This window comes from Colossoma macropomum, unplaced genomic scaffold, assembly GCF_904425465.1.
Source record: "Colossoma macropomum unplaced genomic scaffold, Colossoma_macropomum, whole genome shotgun sequence".
Taxonomy (NCBI): domain Eukaryota; kingdom Metazoa; phylum Chordata; class Actinopteri; order Characiformes; family Serrasalmidae; genus Colossoma; species Colossoma macropomum.
The window spans coordinates 592,113-608,574 of record NW_023494807.1 but is presented as its reverse complement, the minus strand read 5'-3'; the positions used below and the strand labels follow the sequence as shown (position 1 = coordinate 608,574).

The window sequence follows — 16,462 nt, the reverse complement described above, 5'->3', positions numbered from 1 at the left end:
GTGGCTCAAATTGAAGGCCTAGCTCTAATAGTCATGGTTCGCCACTGACTACTACTAAAGCTAATTACAGAGAACATAAATAAATAAGAGGTTTTAAAGTCAACTAGAAATCAAAATGCACATTTTCACTTTGTTAAGTCTTTTCCTCCGTCATTTTAAGCTCAATCTATTGTGTCATACCATGCAAAAGACAAAATGGTCCCGACACTGACTTAACTTTTTGACTTTTTTATTCAAGTTGTTGCACCTTAAACAACACATTCAGCCGCCTCTACTGTTACCAGAATGTCACTGCTGCTCCATTTAAGGTGGAACAGAGAATTCAAAGCAAAAACTTGTGAATAAGAAGCCAACTTTTTGCTGGGTCTGCAAAATTTAATGGAATTTAAACCAAAGTATAAAGAAAATCATCAGAATATTTCATTCTTTTTTGGCCATACCGTCCTCTTGTTGTGATACAAAACAAAAAATTGCTGTTTTATCATTTAGTTAAAATACTGGCTGCTTGGTTATAACGCCATGAGAAGGAATGCCATGAAAGCAGGTTTTGTCCTAATAGTGTGTATTTCATACAAACCAGTGCAGTGACTTGGATTAAGGTGTTCTACTCAATAAGTTGGATGGCTGAAGGGACAAATTTGGAACTGTTGTTAACAGCTTAAGTTGTCCCAGTTAATATCTGTACTTGATTTTGCTTGCATTTAATAACATAGAAAATTGAGAATGCATCTAAAATGTGCTTTATTGTGCTGTATTATGATGTGTCTTGATCACAGGTCATTTCAAAAATTATTTCAAAGGACTCCACTGAGGAGAGGGCAACGGCTTAAAGGCTACAAAAGCCCTATCGGCCAAAAGTCCATCCTGTTGCAGTTTTATCTCTTGAATCACAATTTTGATCAGACTCCAGAACCTGCAGAGGAGATGATCTTCCTGCAGGCTGAAGACTATAAACCTGCCTGACAGGGCTGATCACAACAAGGTATTTGTGGTAAGGTTTTGAGCACCGCCTTTCGCTTTCTGTTGAGTGTTTTCCAGTTTTAAAACGCTCATTTCTGGTTTTTGTAGACAGGTTTGATGAGTGATTACTGAGCACTACGCTAAGATAGCTGGTCTAGAGGTCGCTGGCTTTTGCATAACACTGCAGGTATTTCATTTAATGACTGCAAACTTGTTCTCCCCATACGTTAACAGGTTATTTTTAAAATTTTGTTTATTACATTTTATGCTTTTATTTTCAGGAGGAACAGACTTAAAGAAAATTATTGTTCAACCTAAAGCAGAAGTATGGAGTTAATTTTGTATCAAAAGTTTTAGATAAAATAATAAAATCCTCAAGCAAAATATTAAGGATCAAAATGTTCAAAATATGTTGCAAGTACAAATAATGAGAGTTAAATCAAACTTTTCAAAAAGATTTCTACTCATCTTCGTTCATTCAGGTATAAATGTATTGCTCATTTTGCTATTTTGCTTTAATTTTTCTCTATTTGCAGAATTTGCTGATATATTTTTTGCTTCTGAAATCTCCCCTTGCTTTTGTGGCACTTTTTAACAGAGGCCGGGTCAACTGGTCAACTGATTTGGAGTGGCAGATGCCCAGCACAGTTCTTGTGGCTCTTGTGTGCCTTTCTATTACTTTACACCTGAAATTTTCACCTACACTGTTAGAAATAAAGTTTCTCTGCAGGTACATTTTTTATTCATAAAGGTACAAACAGTGTAAATGTTCCCTCAAAGGTACAACAGTGGTTTTAAGGTCCAATTGTGCACCTTAAATGAGTTTTTCCAGGATGAAAGTAAGTATTTGTACCTTTTTTATAACCTAATGTCTTAAAACAGAATAATAAAATAAAAAGCCTGGAGACGAGACGGGGTGTGTGGAATCAATACAACTTAGAAAATATCATTTCAGTGGATTATGGTTCAGTTATGTTCCCTGACTAAAGGTACTGAGAAGGACCCTGAGGGGACCACTGACCCAGTTTAGTACCTTTATTTCTGAGAGTGTATAACAATATACACTGTCACTATGTCTGAGATGCAGTAACATCCTTTTATTTGGGCGATTTGTCCAGTTTGTAAGAAGAAGTTTCCAGAGAATTCGATAGCTGTCAATGCTAGCCTTTTTGGAGAAGGGTGAGAAAGTGAAATAGTGGTGGTGAAATGTTTGGCATCCCTAATGAGAATTATGTCAATATAGCCTCTGCTTTCTGGTCAAGACTGGACTGAAATCACTAGAGAAACAGAGGTTTTACTGTTGGGAGATGTAAAACACAATCACAAAATGAAATCTGATGTTTTGTTTATATTTTTAAAGGTCTGGCATTGCAGCTGCATGTACTCTAGAGTCGGAGCCTGCTGTTAACCTTCTGAAAAGGTGTGCTTTTGAATTATTTATTATATTTTTTAAGTTGCTCATTGAAAGGCACAGATGTGTTATCACAAAGATGCAAGAAAACAAAGTTAAGTGGCTTCACATTCTCACAATTTTCCTTAAATTGGATGCACTGAAGAATAAACAATGTCTCTGTCTACTCTGGTGTAGGAAACCAATTATTTTTTATGCATTAACCAATCAGTGAACTTCTTTACAGAGACATTTCCCTCCCTCTAGCCGTTAATTATTTTGGGCATGCCATGGGCAGCATGCACAGCTCGGTAGAATGGTTGTTTTTGGAGTGATGGCTTGTGGGATATCAAAACTACAGCTGCTTTAGAATTAAAACGTTTGTCTCCAGCCATACTGAATGCCTTGTTATGACAAAGAATGTCAGTTATTGACTACTTCCATTTAATGTGTGTGTCAGTAAGTGTGATTCTTTGGACAGGAGGATGGAAAAAAGTCATCTCGTTGGTGTGTTAAATGTGGCCTACACCTGGCTACCTGGAGAGGCAGGGGGCTATACAGAAAGAGTATCTAACTAGAAGTCTAATAAAGGGGAATTTCACCATTTTTTCTGCATAGTTCTGTCATTGTGATGTAAACAAAGTTTTTTACAGTGGTTGAAAAATGGTCCATTGTAGAGAAAGATTCCGATTTGGTGGTGATAGGAACCAGGTCGCCATGTCTACAGTACAAATATATAAATATTTTATTTACTATCCAAAATCACCAGTGAACCTACCCTGTGTCTTCTGAGTTTTATATGCAATGTTGATAACGGCAAAACAGTGGAAAATCTACTTTGCCTTAGAACACCCGGCATGCACTGCTCCACCAAAAATGGATTAAAATAAACTAAATAACTGCAAGTTTTAGGCCAAAACTATGTAAGTTTCTCTAGAACAGAGTATTGCACGCCAAACCACTCTGACTGACTTTGTTTACATCTTAACCATAAAATCATGTGCAACTTTTGAAAAATTGATGGAGTTCCCCTTTAAGGTACAAATGTGAAATCTGAGATTTCCGCAGCGTGGCTATACTTGTTGCAGACATGGTATCTGCTACTGAGGGGCGTTCCTTTGAGGGAGGTGATGACTGCTGTCAGGACTTTGAAATACTCTGTAACCGATGTGGATAATAAGATCAGGTAATCTTTCTATATGAACTATATGAGCCGTAAAGTAGAGAGTGTGTGTAAAATTCTCACTACAGAACTGCTGGTGAAATTATAGCTGTCTGCCTGGCACAGGCTGGACCAGCCACCTGCCTCTTCATGCGGTTTGTGTTACATGTTTCTGCGTACAGAAGAGATGGATGGAGTAGCCTAACTGTGAAGGACGTCCCCCACGTTGAATTTTCTCTTTTAATTAGTAAAAGTAAGTTCTGCCCCATAATTCTGAACATTGACAATTTGTGAAGTTGCAACCTGCCCTCTGTCAACTGTAAGTGCTATTATTGTGAACTGGAAGCATCTAGGAGCAACAACAGCTCAGCCACGAAGCAGTAGACCACGCACGCTCACAGAGTCACAGCATCTAACCTCTGTTAAATGATGGTGGAGGAGGGATGATGCTATGGGGTTGTTTTTCAGGGGTCGGCCTAGACCCCTTAGTTCCAATGAAGGGAAATCTTAATGCTTCAGCACCAAGACATTTTGGACAAATTTACACTTACAACTTTGTGGGAACAGTTTGGGGAAGAACCTTCTCTGTTCCAGCATGACTGAGCCCCAGTGCACAAAGCAGCTCCATAAAGGCCTGACTGGGTGAGTTTGGTGTGGAAGAACGTGACTGGCCCTCACAGAGCCCTGACCTCAACCCCATCAAACACCTTTGGGATGGACTAGAACGGTGATAGGAAGCCAGGCCTCTCATTCAACATCACTGTCTGACCTCACAAATGCTCTCCTGGATGATTGGGCAGAAATTCCGACAGACTCTCTCCAACATCTTGAAAGCTGCTTATCAGAAAAGCTCCTGTAGGTGTCCATGTAGTGTATATGTGTATGTATATATGTGTGCCTGTGCATGTTTCATCGCTCTGCCTTGACTCTACTCTCACACACACACTGTCTCTCCAGGTGAGTAATGTTCGTTTCTGTCCTCTAAATTTTCACCATTCAAACCAGTGACACAAGGATGTGCTAATTTGCATATTCAAATCTGTGTGCATGTTCTGCATCTGCTGCCTTTGTAGCATCTCTCCATATGCAAATTGGCCTTAAGTGGTTCCTAATTATCCAGTCAGAGTGCAGGCTCGTCACACCATTCATCAAATGAGGCACAATCAAAATGTCCATCACCTGCGACACACAGGCGCTCAATCAGGTGAATCAGTCACACTAAAACAGGAAGAGCATTGCATTTAAATATAACTTTCCATAAAAATCATTGAAATGTTTTCCATGATTTAAACCCACCTTACAATTTTGACTTTCTATCCCTCTTTTTACCTCGTTTTATTCAAGCTCTGCTTTGAATTATAAATAATAGGCAAGCAGGTTCATTTCTAAAGGCTTATAATTCCAAGGAGAGTATAATTACATCTAGGAATTATTCATGAAACGCTTTGGTTAGATTTAAAAATTTAGAGGGTATGACATTGAGGTTTGATGTGACGATATTTGCAGCAACTCCAGAGGAACTACAAAAAAAATTCAAAGGGGAAAAAGACCTCATGGGGATCAGCTTCAGTTTTGCAAGACCAAAGTATCTTTAAAGGACTAGTTTGGTAAAATATCAATCTACACAATATTCCCCTTTAACCCACAGGTTTTCAGTCAGCCAAAATGTGTTTGGTGTCAGAAGTTCACTGCTTTAGTTTTGCACTGAAAAGCTACGAGGCTAATGCAGCAACAAGTAATGGAAACTTATGAATACAGCACTGTGGAAAAGTTTAACTTCCCAACTTCCCTTTTTTGTTCCCAAAAAAAATAGAGCAAGGGGAGATATTGCTTTGAGCACAGCAGTCTTAGAATTTGTACAACTGGAGGATGAAAGATTCTGCAGTGAAAAGGATGCTACGGAATTGCCAATACCAGATTTTGAGCAATGAATTTTATTTCAAAGACATCCTGAAAAGGCTTTAAAACTGGCTTAAAGCGTGCGCTCTCAGTTCAGAAATCAAATTTATACACTTTTAGACACCAAACATATCTTGGCTTGACTTCGTTAAGGATAAGGAGGCAAGCTGGGTAAAAATAAACCATTTTTCAAAATAGAAGTGTTCATATTCTATACAGACAAACTGTAAAACCTGATGAGTTAAGTCAACTCAAATGGTTTCAGGAAACAAACTGCCTTAAACCATTTAAGTAACTCAAATCATTTGACCATCAATAATTCCCTGAGCTGAGTATGAACAAAACATATGCCTACTGTTGTGTACACTTGAGTAAATTCAGTAAATTGTGCTAACTAAATTCACTGCTATAATAAACTGGACATCCTGCCTTCCGCCCAGTGACAGCTGGGATAGGCTCCAGCACCCCACCGCGACCCGGAAGGATAAGCGGTTTAGATGATGGATGGATGGATGGATAAACTGGACTATCTCTGTAACAAAGTCATATTGTATTGTAGAAAATTGAGAATAGACATTGATAATAATGCCTTAACCAACTTAATATGACTCCATCTTGCCAAATGCTGGCAGTTTAGATTAGAGTACGGAAATAATCTCTGTAGTGTTTGTCTATCAAAGAACCACAGAATCACACTCTGCAGGTGGGAACTCGGTGACTCCACTTCCTCAACAGTGATTTTCAAGCTGTGCTGACTGAGATGAGTTACAAAAGTTTACAAAGCAAAAAGAAACCCAAGAGAAGGTAGGCTGGGGAGCATGACAACACACAGACTGCACGGCAAACAAGGTGGAAAGACACGCCCAATATGCAAATATATGGTGCCAACAGCCAATGGGAATAATGAGTTTTACTCAAAAAGATTGCATTGAGCCAACATTTATCAGGTGAAGCTGAGACGTCTGAACTAAACTGCAATAAGTTGAATTTCTCAAAGATCCCGTTTGAATGTCTGAAATCGCCAAATAAAAGTTACGAGAAAACTAAAGAAGTCCAAATCATTAGATCAATTCACTGATACCAAACACTCCAACAGCACAACCACTGAATCAACTGATGTTTTAGCTAAAACATTAGAACATATTACGCTTGTGCTGAGGCGACCAGCTACTCCTGATACGCCTCAAGGAAATTTCATGTGCTTGTCAACCATCATTTTTTAACATAGGTAGTTCTGAGGCAGTGAAAAGTAGTTTTTAACAGTGTTTAAAAACAACATATTATTGGTTTACTATTATTAGTTACTATCTCAACAATTCATTTTTGTGTTAGTTTGAAATTTTCAGATTAAGTTACTCCAACTTTCTGTAGCATTTAAGTTATGTTTACTTAATTCTTTCATGAAGATGAGCAGTTAGGTTTTACAGTGCAAGTTTCAGTGTCCTACGTTCTCGACAGTTCACACTCCATACTGTATACATTTAAGGGGACTAAGCTGCAAGAAAAAGCCTGTTTTGAACACTGTGATGACAAAACCATGAAAATAATAACATATTCAGCCTATAGTGGAGTGTGACTACCGCAGACAGTCCTGAGTTTTTGGAGTTGTAGGCCTGAGAAAAAACGATTAAACATTGTGCTGTTCGAGGCTGTTGGGAGGCAACTCCACACATCTGTTGTATTTCCCAGTGTAAGGTTTCAAGCAGAGTCAGACGCTCACAGATGTAACTTACAGAAAGGGCTTTACTGACAGGAACAAAGTTCAAAGTCGTCGTCAAAAACAGGCAGTGTTCAGATCCAGAAGGCACAAGAAATACACACAGACATACATCAGACAATGCATCAAATCCAAAAAGGGAAAGGCAGAAGCGTGGTCGAAGGTGCAGGCGATTGGTCAAAATCCAAGATCAGAATCAATGCAAACAAATCCAAAGGGCAGAGTTGAGAAAACGAAAGGCAAAATCATACACAGTATACACAACAATAGAAAACCGCTCAGTAGGTCACAATGGTGGATACAATACCTACTAAGCTAAAGCCTGGGCTTATATACTAAACTAACTGTGTCATACGACAACTAACACAGGTGATTCACATCAATACTCGGAGCTCTAGAGCGCATGAGAAGTCACGTGATTCCTCAGAGGTTCTTGGGATATTGCGTCCATCTCAGTGTTATTGCCTAAGGGAAGCTCGGAAGTCATGTGATCTCCCAGAGGATTCTGGGAGATTGAGTCCAAATCCACAAGGGAGTTCGGTGGATGCGTGACACCCAGTATTGCCTCTTTTTGTTATTGCATAGTTAGTCTATAGTAAAAGCACAGTTTTGGGGAAAAGGGGGGTGGGGTTGGAAAATGTGAGGCCTTGGAGGCATTTTTCCTATTTGCATAATTAGCACATGCATATTTATTCTTCACACTCTAAAGCAGGAGTGTCAAACTCAATGAATAAAAGGGGCCATATTAGAAAATCTCTACAATTGTTGATGATTGTGCTGTGGGTCTGATTTGGCCCATGGGCCTTGTGTTTTACACATGGGCTCCAAAGGCCAAATTGGAAAATAGTGATGTAAAACTGAATTGTGAATGTTTGGTACATAAAACCACTCAAACATTCCAAGTGGATTTAAGAGAAGAGAAATAAAATGCAAGAAAAAAAGTAATTAGTCAGTAAGTAGTTTTGGTCAAATTTCATTTTGTGGGCAGTCAGTATATGTCTTTGGGTCAGTGTTCTGCCCTACGTGACCATCATCAGCATTGACCCTCATGCATAGCCTGCAGTTTATTTTCACAGTTATGAGAGATTATCCAGGCGTTGCTCTTTTTCAAGGCTGCTGTGCTTCAGTGGGCTTCAGCTGCCCTGGAGTGACCTCACAGAGTGGAAGGACATGAAGTGCAGAACTAAGATTGTGTATGTGTTCTGTAACTTATAGCTGACTTTCACTGCGCTGAATATGAAACAATTCACTTTCTTTCTTTATCCCTGTATTTCAATGTTGCAGACAGACGACAAATTCCACTGTGTCCCAGAAATCAACAGTTATTGTCCCTGAACATCAATGGCTCTATTTACTCCCTTGAAGGGGACATTTTCTGCATTATTCAGTCGTTAAGATTTAAACAAAGTCATTCAGAGAGATTTGGTGTGAAATGATTCTTTCTAGTCGGAATTGCTCACGGGGGTTGTTGATGGGAACCAGACGTCTGGAAAGTTACCGCACAGACAGCTATTCAATGAAATAACTACAAGTATGTTGCCTGATAGCTGAGATATTGTTTCACCATGGTTTTGTGACACTGTTTTGACTTAAAATTTATTTCAACAATACTTTCATGGCAGAGAGGTACAGGGCATGGCGAGGCAAAGTGGTCCCCAAAGAAAACTTAGTTCTTCACATTTACCACTACCACACTTAGACCCGTGAAGGCTGAACCGAAACGAGATGATCTGCGTCACAGCACCGCTGTTCCTGCCCTTACCATTGCATCACGAAACACCGCTCCTGTCCAGTTCTTTTAGCTAGTTATTTAAAGATGGAGCCAGAAACATTTTGTTTTATTTTTTCATTCATTGGAGCTGGAGATTATATTTATATATATATTTAAAAGTGTAGACTTCAGCTGCCGTTCGCTCCTCTCCTGATTACGCCATGCTCTCGAACCCTCGCAATGAACCTTGGGATATGTCGGCTGCCGAAGGATCCGCCCATTGGATTCTTCGTTGCCATGGAATAGAAGGACACATTTCTTAGCTGCAAATGAAAGAGCCTTCAAATGGGACAGCCTAGTCATGCCACTGTGACGCAATTGGACTTCAATCGGGACAGCGTGATCGTGCCACTGTAACGCAATTGGCCTTCAAATGCAGCCTCCAAAGGACACAACCCCAGAACTGGGACACAGCTTTGATGTGAAATGTGTCTTTTTAGTCAGAAATCTAAAGTTCTGCAATTTGATGATGGCATTATGAAATAATTTTGGTGGAATTTGGTAGTTTGGCAAACAATTATATGGATAGAATTTCCCTCCTTACCCCAAATGTAATAAACCAGTTAAGACAGAGTCTGAAGTCTGCTCCTTCAGTTTTTCGCTGAAGGCTGACGTAGTTAACAAAAATGTAAGCTTGTGTACATTATTTAGCATTGCGTTAATGCGCACTTGCCTCAAACCATGTTCATGTTCTTAAATATTCTCAAATAGACTTGCTTATGTGGTTTCTGACACTGTTTGAGATGCTGTCATCAGTAAACATGGACAAAAGCATGAAGCATAGCTAAGAACAGAAGTAGCAGCCATCTTGAAGCCTAAATTTGTCCTGTTCAGTGAAGAACTAAGAAGCGAATTATGTCTTGCCTGATTTGACTAATTAGAGTTAAAAATGGGCAAACTATCACTTCAACCATAGCAGAAGATTTTCTAATTATAATTCCATGTGTTCACTATAAATACAGGTCAGAAGCACAGCTTGTCTCCAGCTCAGTGGTCTTTGTAATTCTACAAGCAAAGCAAGAAAGATTCTGCAGTGAAAAGGATGTTACTGAATTGCCAGAGCCAGACTTTTGATCAGTGCATTGTACTTCAAAGCATGTCTGAATCAGCCGTACAAAAAGGCTTAAAGTGTGCCTCATGGTTAGCCCAGCGTGTTTACTCTGCGGGGGACGCTGATTTGGTCTGATCACTGGGTGGTGGGTCTCTGTTCACAGAGGAGCTGGAGGGTCTGTTTCGGTCGAGTGATGACGAGTCAAAGACACCAGCTTTCATTTCATGGAGCTGCTACTGGATACGTTTACATCCAGTTCTGAATCGAACTCATAATAACCACCTGCTTTCTTTGTAGTAGGCAATCCATCAGAGTACATGGTGATCATTCTAACAATTATAGTGACAATAAAAGCAACACTAGAATAAAAACTGTGCGATGTGCTGTCTGGTCCCTGAGCCTGAGTTCATACAGTAAAGTTCAAATATTTGAAATCATAACTAAAATGTTCAGAATCACTGTGGAAAAGTTCAGAATCACCATTTAAAAATTCAAAATCACTGTTTAAAAGTTTGCAATCATCATTCAAAAGTTTGGGATCATTCATCAAAAGTCTGGGATTGCTTTCCAAAATGTTGGATTCACCATTCAAGAGATCAGAATCAACAATCAATATTTGGGAACTACTGTTTAAACGTTTCTAATCACCTTTCAAAAGTTTGATATCACTGTTCAAAATTTTGCATTCACTCATTAAATGTTTGGATTGATCATTCAAAATGTTCATTGTAATGTTTGGAATCACCGTTCAAAAGTTTGGAATCACCGTTCAAAAGTTCGGAATCACCATTCATAGGTTTGATTGGTGAGACCAAACTTCTGAACAGTGATTTCAAAGTTCAAAACCACCATTTAAAAAGTTTTAATCATGGTTATAAAGTATAGAATCACTGTTCCAATGTTCATTTCAAATGTTTAGAAGCACTGTTCAAAAGTTTGGAAACACTTTTTAAAAGTTTGGATTCACTGTTCAAAAGTTTGAACCAATGTTTTCAACACATGTACACAATGATTCTAATATTCTATTACAGTGCAGCTTCATAGGTTTCAACTATATAGTAGGAAGCTTAGAAGCTTTAAAAAAGGTTTAAAATTTTAGATTAGAATGAAGCTGTTAATGATACTAAAATGCCTAAGAAAGTTTAATAGCATTGAGAATTAAATTATGATAAAATTAATATCCAGATTTTTTCAAAATTTGTCATTAGTGGTGGTGTGATAGAGAAGATATCTACAACACCGGTATTACAAAATGACACAAATGTGTTTTATATGGCAAGCTGTTTTAGCTTTTAATCCTTTTATTCATGATGTGAGGAATTCAATTTACACATCTGAAAATTTAATTCTTACTAGTAAAAACTGAACTTTAACAGAAATGTAATTCTTGATATAAAGAATTCAAGTTTTACTAGTAAAAATTAAATTTCTACATGTGAAAATTCAGTTTTTACTAGTAAGAATTAAATTTTCAGATGTGTAAATTGAATTCATGATATCAAGAAAAAAGGATTAAAAGTTAAAACAGCTTGTCATAGTTTTATGTTCTGTGTTTCACTAAACTGTTTTTGCCACTTCAGCCCCAATTATTGTTTTCTCCTTCATCACCAACAGGGGGCGCCAATATCCCTTATTCGTATAGCCCCTCCATGCTCAACATAGAGGTGCAAACACGGCTCTAATCTGATCTCATCTAAAACAAAACAGTGAGAGAAATTTCTCTGGAACAAAGCAACACAGAACCTGCTAATATTTCATATTTCACATATTTCATCATGCATATGAATACAAAAAGAATTGATATTGTACATTACTCTTTTAACACCAAGTGCTATTACCAGTTTGCATATTTTTTGACAAAATCTCATCTTATTTGAAAAATAAAGCAATTATATGATATGGAACATATGGAAATGTTTTTGCGCTTTGTACATTGACTTCCGTATTAAATGCTCTGCACAAGACACAGTCAATATCAGACTGAGCCACAGCTACAGCAGTGCAATTCAATTCCCAATATTTGAATATTCCCTAATTCATACAGCTCTAAATAACTGAATGTAAAACCAAGAAACACAGCGCTGAATATAATCTTTGTTTTGCAGTGCAGCCTTTCTTGTCTAAACCCTCAGAGAAACACTTCTCCTGCTGCTCAGGGCACAACATGACCCGCCAAAGGAAAGAAAAAAGGAAAAAAAAGCCACATGACGGTACAGTGTGGAATTTGTGTGTGCAGACCCAGACCTGCTGTGTAATTACGGTTTAAGGGTGGGAGCCCAGTGTATTCTGGGGCAGCTAAAATTGTCACAGAATGAACACATACAGTACCAGTCAGAAGTTTGGACACACCAACTTGTATTATTGTCCACATTTTAGAATAGCGGTGAAGAATTAAAACAAGGAAATTATTCATATGGAATTATCCAGTGACCAAAAAGTCATACACAGTCATCAGACCTCGTGCCAAGCGATGGCTGGAGGGGTATAAAGCCTTCTGTCCAACAGTCCAAAAGGATGAGCTGGAGTGACGTTTGTGCTGCAGCACTAAAGATCCAACCTCAGTGCCTGACCCCACTAATGCTCTTGTGGCCTGACGCAATCAAATCCTTACGGCAATGTTCCAACATAAACACACTTAAAAATGATGGTTCTTCAATGGTTCTTTTAGTAAAGAAAATGGCTCTATGTAGAACCATGACCACTCAAGGAACTCTTTGCACGATTAAAGGGTTCTTTGCATCATGTAATCATTCATGGATTGAGAATGTGCTGTACATGGTTCTATTTAGAACCTAGTCTATATAGCACCAAATAAAGGTTCTTCTATTGTTACAATGTTAAGCTCCATCAATCTGAAGAACCATTTCATGATGCAAAGAACCCTTTAATCGTGCAAAGAGTTCCTTGAGTGTTCATGGTTCTTCATAGAGCAATTTTCTTTACTAAAAAACATTGAAGAACCATCATGTTTAAGTGTGTATGGTAAAGAACCTTTTTGAAAATGGCTCCATGTGGTGCCATATACAGCTCATTCGCCATCATGCTGAAGTGTGTGTGCAACAGATTCTCCATATATTTGAAGAACTATTTCACCATGCAGTGAACCATTTAAGAATGAAATGGTTCTATATAGCCTTCATTAAAGAACCCTTGAGGATCCACCTTTTTTAGTGTGTAGTATAAAACCTTCAAGAAGAGTAGATACAGCAAACTCCCCATTAATACCCCTTTTTTCTGAAGAAAAAGCAAGAGTTTTACAAACCTCCATCAGAAAATTTCTAGTGAATCAAATGCTGCTCAGAAATGTCTTCCAGATAAAAAAATGAATGGGTTCCTGTGGACCTTTTGTCCAAAACTGCTGGACAGCCGCAATGGATGCATGAAGGAACATGTTTATTTTTCTGTTTAGCTCCATTCACGCCCATTCATTGAAGACTCACTCACTTGCGTTTCGCAGTCGTCTGTTGGATGTAATGGGAGGAATAGGAAGTAGCCAGGCTTAAGTAGCCAGCCTTAAACTGGCTCTGATTCCACTTGCAAAGCTAAAGAAGCAAACTTCAAAACATGTCCTTGGCAGATTGACTACATTTGGGCTTCGGGGGAAACCTGAGATTTTTATTTGGGGTATGGGGGAATTCTTATACCACAGATTGCTTTCGACTGGACTCGAGTGTATAAAGAGGATGTTTTTCCGCCATATGGCCTAAAAATGTATAGTGAATTTGTTCTCTATGGAGCAGCCCACCCCACAACACCACCCCAACACAACACGCCGTGTGCTCTATAGTATCTCTGCTGAAAGAGCCACTTGACATTCACTGTTCAGCTCTCTCGTCTGTGAAGATTAAGCATGGAGAAGCCTGTGGAGAGAAGGGGAAGATAATTACTCCTCTGATGGGCTGATTACTGCTTTAGTAAATGTCACACACACATAAACACACACACACACACACACACACACACACACACACACACACGCACACACACACTGTGATTAGGAAAGATCAGATCTGTCCATGAGGACAGCAGAAAAAGTTAATGGTGAAGTGAAGAGCATGAATTTAAAAACTCCAACAACTCCAAAGTCTATCTATTTGTTCTTTCTCATAATTTTAATTATCTCTCTATGTCTTCACGTCTCTCTCTTTTATGTTCTCTCTCTGTGTTTCTCATTCTTTCTCTTTATCTCATTCTCCTGTGCATTAAGCTCCTGTTCTTTTGCCCTCAGACTGTAAAAGCGCCTCTTGGTTGACATTTGTAACTGTGTTTTTTATGGTTATTCTTCAAGATCCATTTCTGTGAGGCTCATCTCAGTTCTGCCTCAGAAATAGAGCTTGTGGATTGGCTCAGGTTCAACAAGCTGCACCCCTCTGATGCAGTACTGGTGCCTGTCGAGATTTCTCCTGAGTAACTGAACTCGCATCCCCACAGCACTGAAAATCCAGCACATAAAGCGTCGAAAATCTCGAAGAAAGCATCACTGCAGAGTGTTGTTAATTTGAATGACCAAAAAAATAGCAGTGTTCTTGTAGGCCAGCACTTCATAACTCACTGTGGCCAAGAATGGACATTTGGCTGACATGCAAAATAACCCAGAAAAGATTGTTGTTTTGTCTGACATGTAGGAGTAATTTTCAAAACAGAGCGGCAATAAAAAAAAATCCTCCACGAAACAAATGCACATACACATAAGGGACATATTATTACCTGTAAGAACTTATATATATATGTATAATACATATGGGAGATATTATTACTTGTAGGTGTTTACATACATGTATAATACATACAGGACATATTATTACTTAGAGGTGCTCACATACATGTGTAATACATATGGGCCATTTTAAGGGGGATTCTTAAGCTATGAATCACCACCCTTTCTTTTATTTTGTTGAATACACCAAGGATTTGTCTTTTCATGTCTTATATCTTTTTGTCTTCAGAGTATCTCCCTCTGTCTCTATCTATATTTCACACCCTGTTGTTTTCTCATTCCAAGGCCTTTTGATTGTGTGGTGCTGATCCTAGCATGCCCAGGCAGAGAGAGAGAGAGAGAGAGAGAGAGAGAGAGAGAGAGAGAGAGAGAGAGAGCGTACATGTTGAACTTGGCATGTCAGGACAGAGACACATATTTTGTGGCGTGTTGGCGTCACACACACATCCACACACACACACACACACACACACACACACGCACGTCCACACACACACACACACACACACACTAGCATGGATTCGAGGACTTAGCTGCTCTGATTTTCTGCAAAAGACTTTATAAACTTTAACATATATACAGCCTTATCACTTCCATCATCACCACCACCACCATCATCAGGTAAGCGTTCTGCCTCACCCTTATAAAGACAGATGAGAGAACGAAAACCAGCATGTATGACAGAAATTATGAAAGAAAGAGACGGATGAATACATCGGGCTGCCTCACACAGCGTCAAGAGGGAAAGATAAAGATAAAAAGAGAGACTTCAGTCGTGTCATAAGCTGCTTTATCTCCTCTTCTCTTCGTTGTTGTTGAGAGAGGAAGAGGCTTAGTAGTGAGAGTTTAAATCTCAGACCTCACAATTCAATTTGTTTATGCTTCTTTAGGAAAAAAGTCAATACAGTCTATAGTTTGACTCATGATTCAATTTAAGTTGATTGTATTGTTATAATTTTTTTATGTTATTTGTAAAAAGACATGGAAAACTAGAAGAATTATTTACACAAGAGAAGAATATATTTAAAAAAATATATATACCAAAAATAAAAAAGTGCACTTGTTAACATGTTGAATATTATTAAAATTGATTATAATGTACTCCGACATTACATGAATTGCAACCAACAGAAAGACGCCACACAATGCACTGATGCTTATTACACCCCCCATTATGCAGCAGTCATATGGTAGCCAAGGCAGGGTGGTGGGGCATAGTTTTAAGTTCAGTGTGAAGAGGCTGCAGACAGAACAGTATGAGTCGCTTTGCTTGCAGGCCACTTAGTTAACAACAGCTTAGAGGGAGGGCTCAGTTATGAGACTCTAAGTCAGCACTGCATCATACCAGCGCCTACTATAAACAGAATCTCACCTGAAATGTGAATGATAGTGTGGAACAGTTTGTGCTCCTAATTTCAGTGATTCTATGTCATGAATCCTTGTATATCCCCGTTGTTTATACATGACAGCATCTGTTAAATGAATAATGGTAACTGTTCCCTATTAATAGTACTGGATTGCATCACTAAGAAAAAGACATCTTGGTAGGTGAGCTGTAACTCTGACTGTGCTGTGAAAAACCTTGTCTCATCACCATTAGCATTACTATTTTAACCACCATTAACACCATTAACATTAGCTAGATTGGTGGACTGGATCCATATAACCTGCATTTCTCCAGAGTTCATAAAATATCAGTCCATTTACAAAAACTAATAAACAGTAAACTCATACACAGATATAAAGCTGAAGTCAGCATCTTATTCACCAGCTTCTCATTTGAATTTTCCATTCT

At 38.6% G+C, this 16,462-nt stretch overlaps 1 protein-coding gene across 1 annotated transcript in view; it reads left to right on the top strand.

Annotated features, from left to right (window-relative positions):
* The first annotated feature begins 15,137 nt into the window (after positions 1–15,137).
* The window catches only part of amotl1 (angiomotin like 1), a 47,192-nt gene continuing 45,867 nt past the window's right edge, over positions 15,138–16,462 (top strand). Inside the window, exon 1 of the mRNA XM_036556200.1 lies at positions 15,138–15,288. The gene's annotated coding sequence lies outside the window, so the exon portion shown is untranslated. The remainder of the gene's footprint in view (positions 15,289–16,462) is intronic.